Below are 9,401 nucleotides of genomic sequence, written 5' to 3'. Positions count from 1 at the left end.
AAAACTACACGTCCCTGGCTCCTTTGCGAGGAGCACTCGGTGCTGCCTCCCGGGATAGGGCCTATATTGGACCAATGAGTTGCACTGACACGTGACTCGCAAAGCAGAGTGAGGCGGAATCTGCTACTTCTGCTCTCTCTGCAAGTCACAGAGATGTGAGTTTCCACGTAAAAGTGTGCCGTGTCTGCCGTGGTTACACTGCGAATAGCCTGACAACTTGGGGAAATATTTTTCTAGTATTCACCAAATACTGTGATCTGACTCAGCAGACAGGTCACACTTGTCCTTGCTGAAGGTGTGAAGGGCCTTCTTCCACTTTTGTCTGTCTCGGCAAAGTAAATGAAAATGGCAACCATCATTCATGTCAGAGCGGTAAGTGTACATCACCTTCAAACATAGATTGGTCACAGTTACAAGAGCTTGGCAAAAGCCACTAAAGCAAGCTGTGAGAATGCATTAGGTACACGGAATGTACACTAAAGAATGTTTTACATTGTATTGTTGGTTGTAAATTGTGTGGCATACACTTTATGTGAGTCAAAATTGTAATAAAGTTATGTGCGTATGTTTGTGTACATGCCTCCTTTCCACCCCTCTACACACGCACACACACACCCTCAGAGAAGCAGTCGTCAAACATTTAGCAGCGCACCACTGCTAAGAAGGGATGGTCAGGCACCAAGGAGAGCCGTTACCAGACCTAGGCTTCAAGGCACAACGACAGGGGCTGGTACTACTGCACTCCAGTGAGAGCTAGAGCCATTTGGGGAATTCCGCCACTCCCCGAGCTGTAGGGAGCCTGGAAGTTTGTAGGCGGATCGCATGTCTTTGGCTGTCTGTCCTCCTAAGGTGTGGTGTTCTGTGCCTTCCATGGGCTTAGCATAAGGGGCAGAACAAGGGAGGCCCCTGAGTGGCACCATCCTTCATGGGGCAACTTTCTGGGGCGTGGAGCAGGCCAGGACAGGTGACCCGATGTGGGGTAGGGGGCAGTAACCAGCACAGGAGGTAAAAGAGTGGCCTGGGAAAAGCAGAGAGAAACCAAGCAAGACAAGGCCAGTGTCACCTCCTGGCCCTGAGATTTGGGGGCCTGGGCCTGGCACAGGAGAATGATGGGTGAATGCCACTGGCAGGGATGGGGGGGCGGGGGCAGGTAGGGGACAAGCAGTGTCCTCCAGACAGGGAGCACACGGAGGGCAAGGGAAGGTGCCTAGAGCACGCTGAGAGAAAGTAGAGTAATAACTGAAAGAACAGCCTTGCTGACGGCTAACAAGAAAACAGATTTTTAACTCGAAGTCACTGAGAGTAGCATGAACCCTGCTGCTGAGGTTAGTAAGGGGAATATCTCTCCCACAGAGATGTTTACCTGGCATTTAAAGGAAGCTGAGCAAACAAAAGAAGGTGTAAATCCTCATTAACCTTCACCAGAGGTGGTCAATTCACATTCCAAAAGGAAAAGGGTTTCTGGGAGAGGGAGGAAAGGGTACACTACCTGATGGACTGCAATCAGAAGTTCACTGCCTGCAAAAAGGGTTTTTTGGTCTTGTTTTGTTTTGTTTAAAGGGCCTTCAAAATGTTGCAGAGCCGGCAGGGCGTGGTGGCTCACGCCTGTAATCCTAGCACTCTGGGAAGCCGAGGTGGGCGGATCGTTTGAGCTCAGGAGTTCGAGACCAGCTTGAGCAAGAGCGAGACCCCATCTCTACTAAAAATAGAAAGAAATTATATGGACAGCTAAAAATATATATAGAAAAAATTAGTCGGGCATGGTGGCGCATGCCTGTAGACCCAGCTACTCGGGAGGCTGAGACAGGAGGATCACTTGAGTTCAGGAATTTGAGGCCCATGCCTGTAGTCCCAGCTACTCGGGAGGCTGAGACAGGAGGATCACTTGAGTTCAGGAATTTGAGGCCCATGCCTGTAGTCCCAGCTACTCGGGAGGCTGAGACAGGAGGATCACTTGAGTTCAGGAATTTGAGGCCCATGCCTGTAGTCCCAGCTACTCGGGAGGCTGAGACAGGAGGATCGCTTGAGTTCAGGAATTTGAGGTTGCTGTGACCTAGGCTCACGCCACGGCACTCACTCTAGCCTGGGCAACAGAGTGAGACTCTGTCTCAAAAAAAAAAAAAAAAAAGAAAAAGAAAAAAAGAAAAAAAATGCTGCAGAGCAGACAGTAGGAGTTCAAACTCCTTCCCGCTTCCTCCAGGAGAGAAGGCACCGGACGCCTCCCGCTATCAAGAGAAAAGAAGAAACTGATTTGTGCTATCAGTCTGCTACGTGAGAAACAGAAAAGGCCAACACCGCAGTTTCTCAGCTGTCTTCTGCTAATCAGGCTGCAGACATAAGTCCTCCGTCCCCAGCGTGGCCTAATAAAGACTCAGGGTCGTGTGGCCTCAGGGCCAGCACCTCTCTTTCTTTCAGGTGCTGTGTCCTCTCTCTCTTCGGAGAGGGAATAAATAAACTTTGCGCTTCTATGTATCCTAAACGTTGTCTGAGAAATCTTTGTCACCTGCGTGCTGACTTCACACCCTAACAATAACCATGGTGACAAGTCTGGATCTCCATAGTGCCTTTGATTCCAGGAGCTCAATGGAGGCTTTTGGATTTGAATTGCTTTGACAAGTTTATATCCCGAAACCTTAGCTTACCGTCTCCATCCTGTCCCCCGACTGGGAGTACCCGTGACACCTTGGTTGGTTCCTCCCTCTGTCATACCTCTGTCCACAGCTCACACAGACTGTCAGTCAGTGAGGATTTTTTCCCTGGTTGGTGGATGAAATCGTGGGCTCCCTGTTAAAATGTATTCACACACTGGGGTGAGCGAGCAGCACTGCGCACTACATCATTAGGGATCTAACAGACGATTTTGTCCTATGGCTGAGAGTAGGACTCTGAAGGACTGGGGCAGGATAGGAGTATTGTTGACGGCTGGAAGGGAGGATGAAAGCGGCTGCAGCACTGATTTCCGGGGCGGTCGTGCGCGTGGGGTGGTGCTAGGGACCAGCCATGAACACAGGCATCAACAGTCACCTTGCAGTTTGGGGAGACACTTTAAGCTCGTATGTTTTTCTGGCTTTATTTGGGGAATGGATCAGAGGGGCTGTGGGGGTAGGTAGCCCCTTAGTGCCTGGCGTAGCGTGCTTTGGGAGGTGCGGGAAGGCCTTGGGAGTGGAAAGTTGCCATTCAGCTCTTGGTGTTGCCGCCACGGGCACTTGGGCGCTCTTGGAACTCACCCTCCAGGGAAGTGAGTTTCGGGGCTGGCCAGGGGGAGCTGGCTGCTTGGGGGCCAGGAGCTCATTCGAACGGCCTGTTATTCTTGGAGTCTGAGAAGGTGGAGACTGGAAGAGGCTCTGTGATCTGCTCCAGTTTCCCCCAGCTTGCCACCCTCGCCCTGGTCTTTTACAGATGGGGGGACTTTGGACACACAGAGGGACCACAGGGAATGGACAAGATCTTTCCCTCTGTGCACACCGCTCCAAGTCCTCAACCGTGGTGGCCAGTCTCCCCTCCAGGCTAACTCAGGCTGTGTGTCTCGGCCCCATCTGCCTGGTGACACATGGCCCGGTCTTTCTGAATTCTGCTGTCTGGACTCTTTGCACTCTGCCCCGCCACCTCCTAGCCCCCTGCTGCACCCGAAGAGCTCTTGCCCAGCTTCCGAGGGGCCCGTCTGCGCAGGCGCCCTGGGGAGCCTGAGGCACCTCTCCTGCGGAGCGCCTGGCACAGCCTCGGGAGAGCGCCTCAGTCTCTGCCAGGGGCGCCCTGGCGGCGGCAGGGCGGCCTTGGCGGGAACCGACCGCGAGCAGACAGCCCATGTGCGCCGGCGCAGTGGGCATCCCGCCGTGCATTGTGGGGAAGGGGCGGAGCGTCATGCGTGCTGTGGGTCGGGCAGGGCGGCTGGCTTCCTGGTGGGCTCTGAGGGAGAAGCAGAGAAGCCATGCAGGCCCCAGTTGCAGGCGCAGCGGGAGGCGCAGGCGGTGAGGCCAGCGATGCTGGGGCAGCGGGTGTCCCCGCAGGCCCCAGAGGTGCTGCAGGATGGGGCGGCGCAGGAGCGGAGGCCGCTGCGGCTGGGATGCTCCCCCGGTCGAGGGTGCATCGCACGCTCCAGGGCAGGGTGGAGAGACCCGGGTCGCGGCATCGGCCTCAGCCTCAGCCTCAGAAGGAGGCCCTGGGCACTGAGTGCTGAAGTTGTATCCTTTCCAAAGAGCCCGCAGGGTCAGGGCATGAGTGGGGGAAGGACGGGCCCGGGGTGGCCTTGGACAGGCAGGGAGAGATTTGAGGGGCCGGGCATAGGGGGCGTCCCGAAGACACGGTGTGTAGGGGTCTGGGGTGGGCCGAGGGGCGGCCTTGGTGGGAGGACGCCCGAGGCTCAAAGTCGCCTTAACGGCACCTCCACCAGCGCACTCATGGAGCCTTTCCTGCCCTTCGTGGAGGCGGATATTGCCCACCGGTACCTGGCCCCAGGTGGCGGACACCTGGAAGGGACAGTGCACTGGGAGTTCGCAGTGATTGGCAGTGGCCTGATTCTGTAAGTGCCAGGAAGGGGTGGGCTGAGTGGGAATGGCAGCCGGTGACATAGCCAGTCTCAGCTCCAGGCGGGGCGGGGTTGGGACAGGGATGGAGGCCTGGAGACAACTAAGGGTTTAGTTTGTGCTGTGCCTGTGGCCGCCTGACGGGGGCGCTCTAAGCAAGACTCAAGGATTAGGTCGAATGGCCACGGGGCTGGGGCTGGGGCTGGGGCTGGGGGTCCGGGGAAATGAGGAGTTAGCTCCGCTAATGTGATTTTCCTTTGCCCTCACTTTTAGTCCAGTAACTGCTGAAAACTCTGGCCTCCTCCACATTTCCGTCGCCCCCTTGCTCAAGCAGCTTTCCGTGGTGGTGCAGACAGACCCTGCAGCGCCTCATGCCCCGGAGTTTCGCTAAGCCTCGGCCGGGAAAGGGCGGTTGAAGCCCGGCAGTGTGTTTGATCCTGGGCAGCCCTCCCTAGGTCAATGATTCCTGGAGTAGCAGCCACTTTATTGGGGTGGGGGGGGACGTAACTGGTTGCCTGCACTGGCCCTTGTGTGCTCTCTCCCCACTTGTGCGGATTGCTGTGTACATGTTTGTTGGCGCTGAAAATAGAACGGAGCTACTTTGCTGTGTTTGAGTTTCTTTTCAGCTGTTGGGCGTCCCGGTTTTCTCACCTTTGTCCTCGGGTTGGCGCAGAGATTCTGGGATTCAGAGAGTCAAGTAGTGCAGGGTAATCGAAGAGAGTTATGGAAACGCAAGAAAATCACAAGCAACTGGGTCTGGGTACTGTCTGAGCATTAACTACCCTTGAGCATTTTGAAATACTTTTGTACTTTTATAGTTTTATTATACATTAAATGTACAGGTTTTGCAGGTTTAATATTAGGGTTTTTCTCTGAAATGTTTTCATGGTGACCTGGGAGCTTCACCTCTTTCTAAAGAGTGTCAAAGCCCTGTTCTTGAATGGATGCGTAAAAGATGCATTTCAGTGTAGTTGTTGAGCACATAACTTGTTCTCCATTTTTGCCCTGTCACACATAAGGATTCACAGGGAGTCTTGTATAAACATCTATGCATGAAGGGTTATTTCCTTCACATGGATCCCAACAGGTAGAATTACTTTCTATTTACTGTTGTATTTCTTTAACGCTCTGGGTGTGCCATGCAAAGTTGCTCTTTAGAAATTGTGCCCTCCTGCCAGAATGAGAGTTTCCCCACATCCTTGTCACTGTGGGATCTGCTTCCAGGCGAAAATTTAAGAAACTTTGTTTGCATGACAAGAGCAAACAATCCAGAAACACTAGAATAAAAATTTTTTGGCTTCCTGGCCTGTTTCAGATCAGTGAAGAAAAGTGCCTGGACAATTGGTTCAGTGTTTTGGGGGAGGGAGGTTTGCAGTGTTGGGAAAATATAATTAAAAACAAAATCACCTGCGAAGTCAGGAAGCGTCTCCACAAAGGTGGAAAACAGTTTTATTACTGCATGAGCGTGGCCCCAGAGTGTGATGCCCATCACGGGCGATCTGCTAAAAGACTGCAAAGACAGAAAGAAATCTCCCCCTTTTCCCGAGCCAAGCGGATACGACCCATTGCACACAGGCCCTCAAGACTGACAGTGGCTGCTCGGCAAGTGAGATGACTTGATGGCACCATCTTTGGCCCATAGTTCACCGAAAATTTACCTGGTAATTGGGGTGACCATCTGTATTAGTGAACTGGTGTTACAGACTGAATGTGTGTGTCCTCTCCCCGGCCCCGCATTCCTATGTGCAAGTCCTGACCCCCAGTGTGGCTGTATTTGGAGCTGGCGCCTCTAGAGGAGTAGGAGTAGTTAAGGCTATGGCAGGTCTTAGGTTCAGGGCTCTCATCCAACATGATTAGTGTCCTTGTAAGAGACGCCGAGAGAGCCCTCGTTCTCTCTCTCAGCACACACCCACTGGGGTGGGGCTTTGTGAGGACGCAGGCGTCCACAAGCCAGGAAGGTAGCCCTCACCAGAAGACTAATTTGCCCTCACCTTCACCAAAGACATGTAGCCTGCAGAACTGCGGGAAGCAAATATCTGCTGTTTAAGCCAACCGATCCGTGGTTCTTTATGACAGCTGCCTGAGCAGACTAGCACAACGGACTTCATCCAATAAAAAGAAAAAAAAGATAGTTAAGAGTTCTCATATCGTTATGAAAGGAGCTACATTTGCAACTGGGAGCAAGGTGCCCGCTGAAGTTAGGCTTCAGTCCTCCCACAGAAACTGGGCGATGGGGCTGCTTTCTCCCCTGATGTTTACATCTCAAAGCCAGGGCTCCTAGGTCCTTGAAAAAGACCTTCCTGGGTCACAGAGCTGCCAAGAAGCTTTTTAGCTTTTAAGAACATCTACATCCTTTTCAAAAGAGACAGAGGAAGAACTTAAACATTCTCTGGAGTGAATGCTTGCACAGTGTGGTCCCCAAGCCCTGCGGACCGGTACCGGCTTGTGGCCTGTTAGGAACCGGGCGAAGCTTCATCTGTATTTACGGCCATTCCCCACGGCTCCCATCACCACCTGAGCTCTGTCCGCCTCCTGCCACGTCAGTCACTGTCTCCCGTCACCCGCAGATGGGACCGCCTAATTGCAGGAAAAGCAGCTCAGGGGCTCCCAGTGATTCTGCCTTATGGTGAGTTGTATAATCATGTCATTATATATCACCACGTCATAGTGATAGAAATAAAGTGCACAATGAATGCCATGTGCTTGAGTCACCCCAAAGCCTTACCCCCCACCCCCAGATCCATGCAAAAATTGTCTTCCAGGAAACCGGTCCCTGGTGCCAAAAAGGTTGGCGACAGCTGCTTTGACAAATGAGAGGAGGAGGAGTCTCTTCCCTTAATCTTCAACAGGGAGAATTAGCGTTCTTATTTTCATTAATAGTTTGCATTTGTCCTTACTCTCTCTAAAACACGCCGTGTCCTGCAAACTTGCTGAACTCACTAATCCGTCTAGTCGCTCCTTTGTCAGATCTTCCACGTAGACAGACGGTCATGTCTGCAAACAAAGGCAGGTTTTCTTCTTCCTCGCCGATCTGGACGCCTTTCGCTGCCTGGTTTCTCTCCTCGTAAGGGGTTGCATTTTCCTGCTTCTGTGCACCCCTGGTAGTTTTCGACTGGATGCGAGATGTTGCGGCGTTTCCCTTGACTGCTGGGTATTTCTGTTTTCCTAGACATGTCCGTGAGCTGTGTTCTGGGATGCTGTTAAGTTCCTGGGAAGCAGTTTGATCCTTGCTTTGAAGTCTTGCTTTGAAGATGTGCCGCGGGGGACCGGGGCAGCTCTTAGTGTAGGATGAGTTTTCCCACGCTGCCGAGGCGAGACCCCTCTGAGCGCCCTGGCCGATGATGAGGTTCTCTGTCCTGGCGGGTGGGAACAGCCACCAGTCGCTGCCCTGCTTGGGCACTGGGCAGAGTTACGTTGCATTTTCTCAGCGGGGTTGAGGGGGTCCTTCCCCTGGCCTCAGCGTAGTTCCCTCACAACGCTTGTGCTCATCAGTGGCCTGTCTGCCGACTGCTCCACTACTCGGGCGGGACCCTCTGCGGGTGCTCAGGGGTCTCTCCCTCTGCAGCTCTTCTCTCTGGTCCTCTGCCTTGCAAACCGCCGCCACCGGACTCTCTGACCCATCTCCCAAACTGCGGGTGTCCACCGGGCTCCACCAGGAAACTCTCTCTCGTGTTTTTTCCCTCTCTCTTTTGTCTTTTTTCTTTCTTTCTTTCTTGATTCATATTTTATAAACATTAATTACTGACGAGTCGTTGAGAAGGTAGCTCTTCTACAGCACTATCTGCTCTGCCTTCCCCTCCTCACTCCCTCCCTTTCTGGTTCTATTAGATTCTATTCATTTCTGAGGGCTCCCCCCACCCCCGCCCGTGTCAAAAATGGCCTGGTTTCTTTTCTTTTGGTTAGTTTCCGTTTTCTCATCATGGTGATAATACTTTAAACTATCTCCCTTAGTGTCCTCTGTCCTGTCTGTCGGGCTGGTTCTGTCTAGGCCGACTGACTGCACAGCTGTCATCCTGGGACTTCCCTTTGTCCTCACCTGGCATCCAATCCTGCCCTCCAGGTATTGCTCTTTACTATTTTACTCCTTACTTTTGTTTAGTTGTATTTGTTTTGTAACTCGGGTTTGTTTTTTTTTTTTTTTTTTTTTTTTCCTAATGGCCATCTGAGTGTCTTTTTTTTTCTTTTTTTTTTTTTATTTCATCTTATTGTTATGGGGGATACAGAATTACAGGTTACATACGTTGCCCATGTACCGCCTTTCCCCCCAAGTCAGAGCTCCAGGCGTGTCTGTTCCCCAGGTAGTGCACGTTGCACCCATCATGTAGGTATATATCCCTCCCTTCCCCACGCCCCCTTCCCGAGGCAGCACCTTCAAGCGTTACCATTCCCCAAACGGTGCGCAATGCACTCATTGTGTAGGCATACCCCCATCCCCTCCCCCACCCCCCACCTCAGTCTGATATCCGATTGGTGTTCTTCCCAGATGTGTATTTAGGTGATGTTCAGGGAAACCAATTTTCTGGTGAGTACATGTGATGCTTGTTTTTCCATTCTTGGGATACTTCCCTTAATATAATGGGTTCCAACTCTCTCCAGGAGAACCATAGAGATGTCGTATCTTCATTATTCCTTATAGCTGAGTAATATTCCATGGTACACCTATACCACAGCTTACTAATCCAATCATGTATTGATGGGCATTTGGGTTGTTTCCACATCTTTGCTATTGTGAATTGTGCTGCTATAAACATTCGGGTACATGTGTCTTTGTTACAGAATGACCTTTTTTCCTTTGGGTATATGCCCAGTAATGGGATTGCTGGGTCAAATGGCAGGTCTACTTGAATCTGTTTAAGATACCTCCATAATGCTTTCCAC

This window comes from Eulemur rufifrons, chromosome 30 (genome assembly GCF_041146395.1).
Source record: "Eulemur rufifrons isolate Redbay chromosome 30, OSU_ERuf_1, whole genome shotgun sequence".
NCBI classification, from domain to species: domain Eukaryota; kingdom Metazoa; phylum Chordata; class Mammalia; order Primates; family Lemuridae; genus Eulemur; species Eulemur rufifrons.
The sequence above is the reverse complement of the archived record's forward strand: the minus strand, read 5'-3'. Positions refer to the sequence as shown.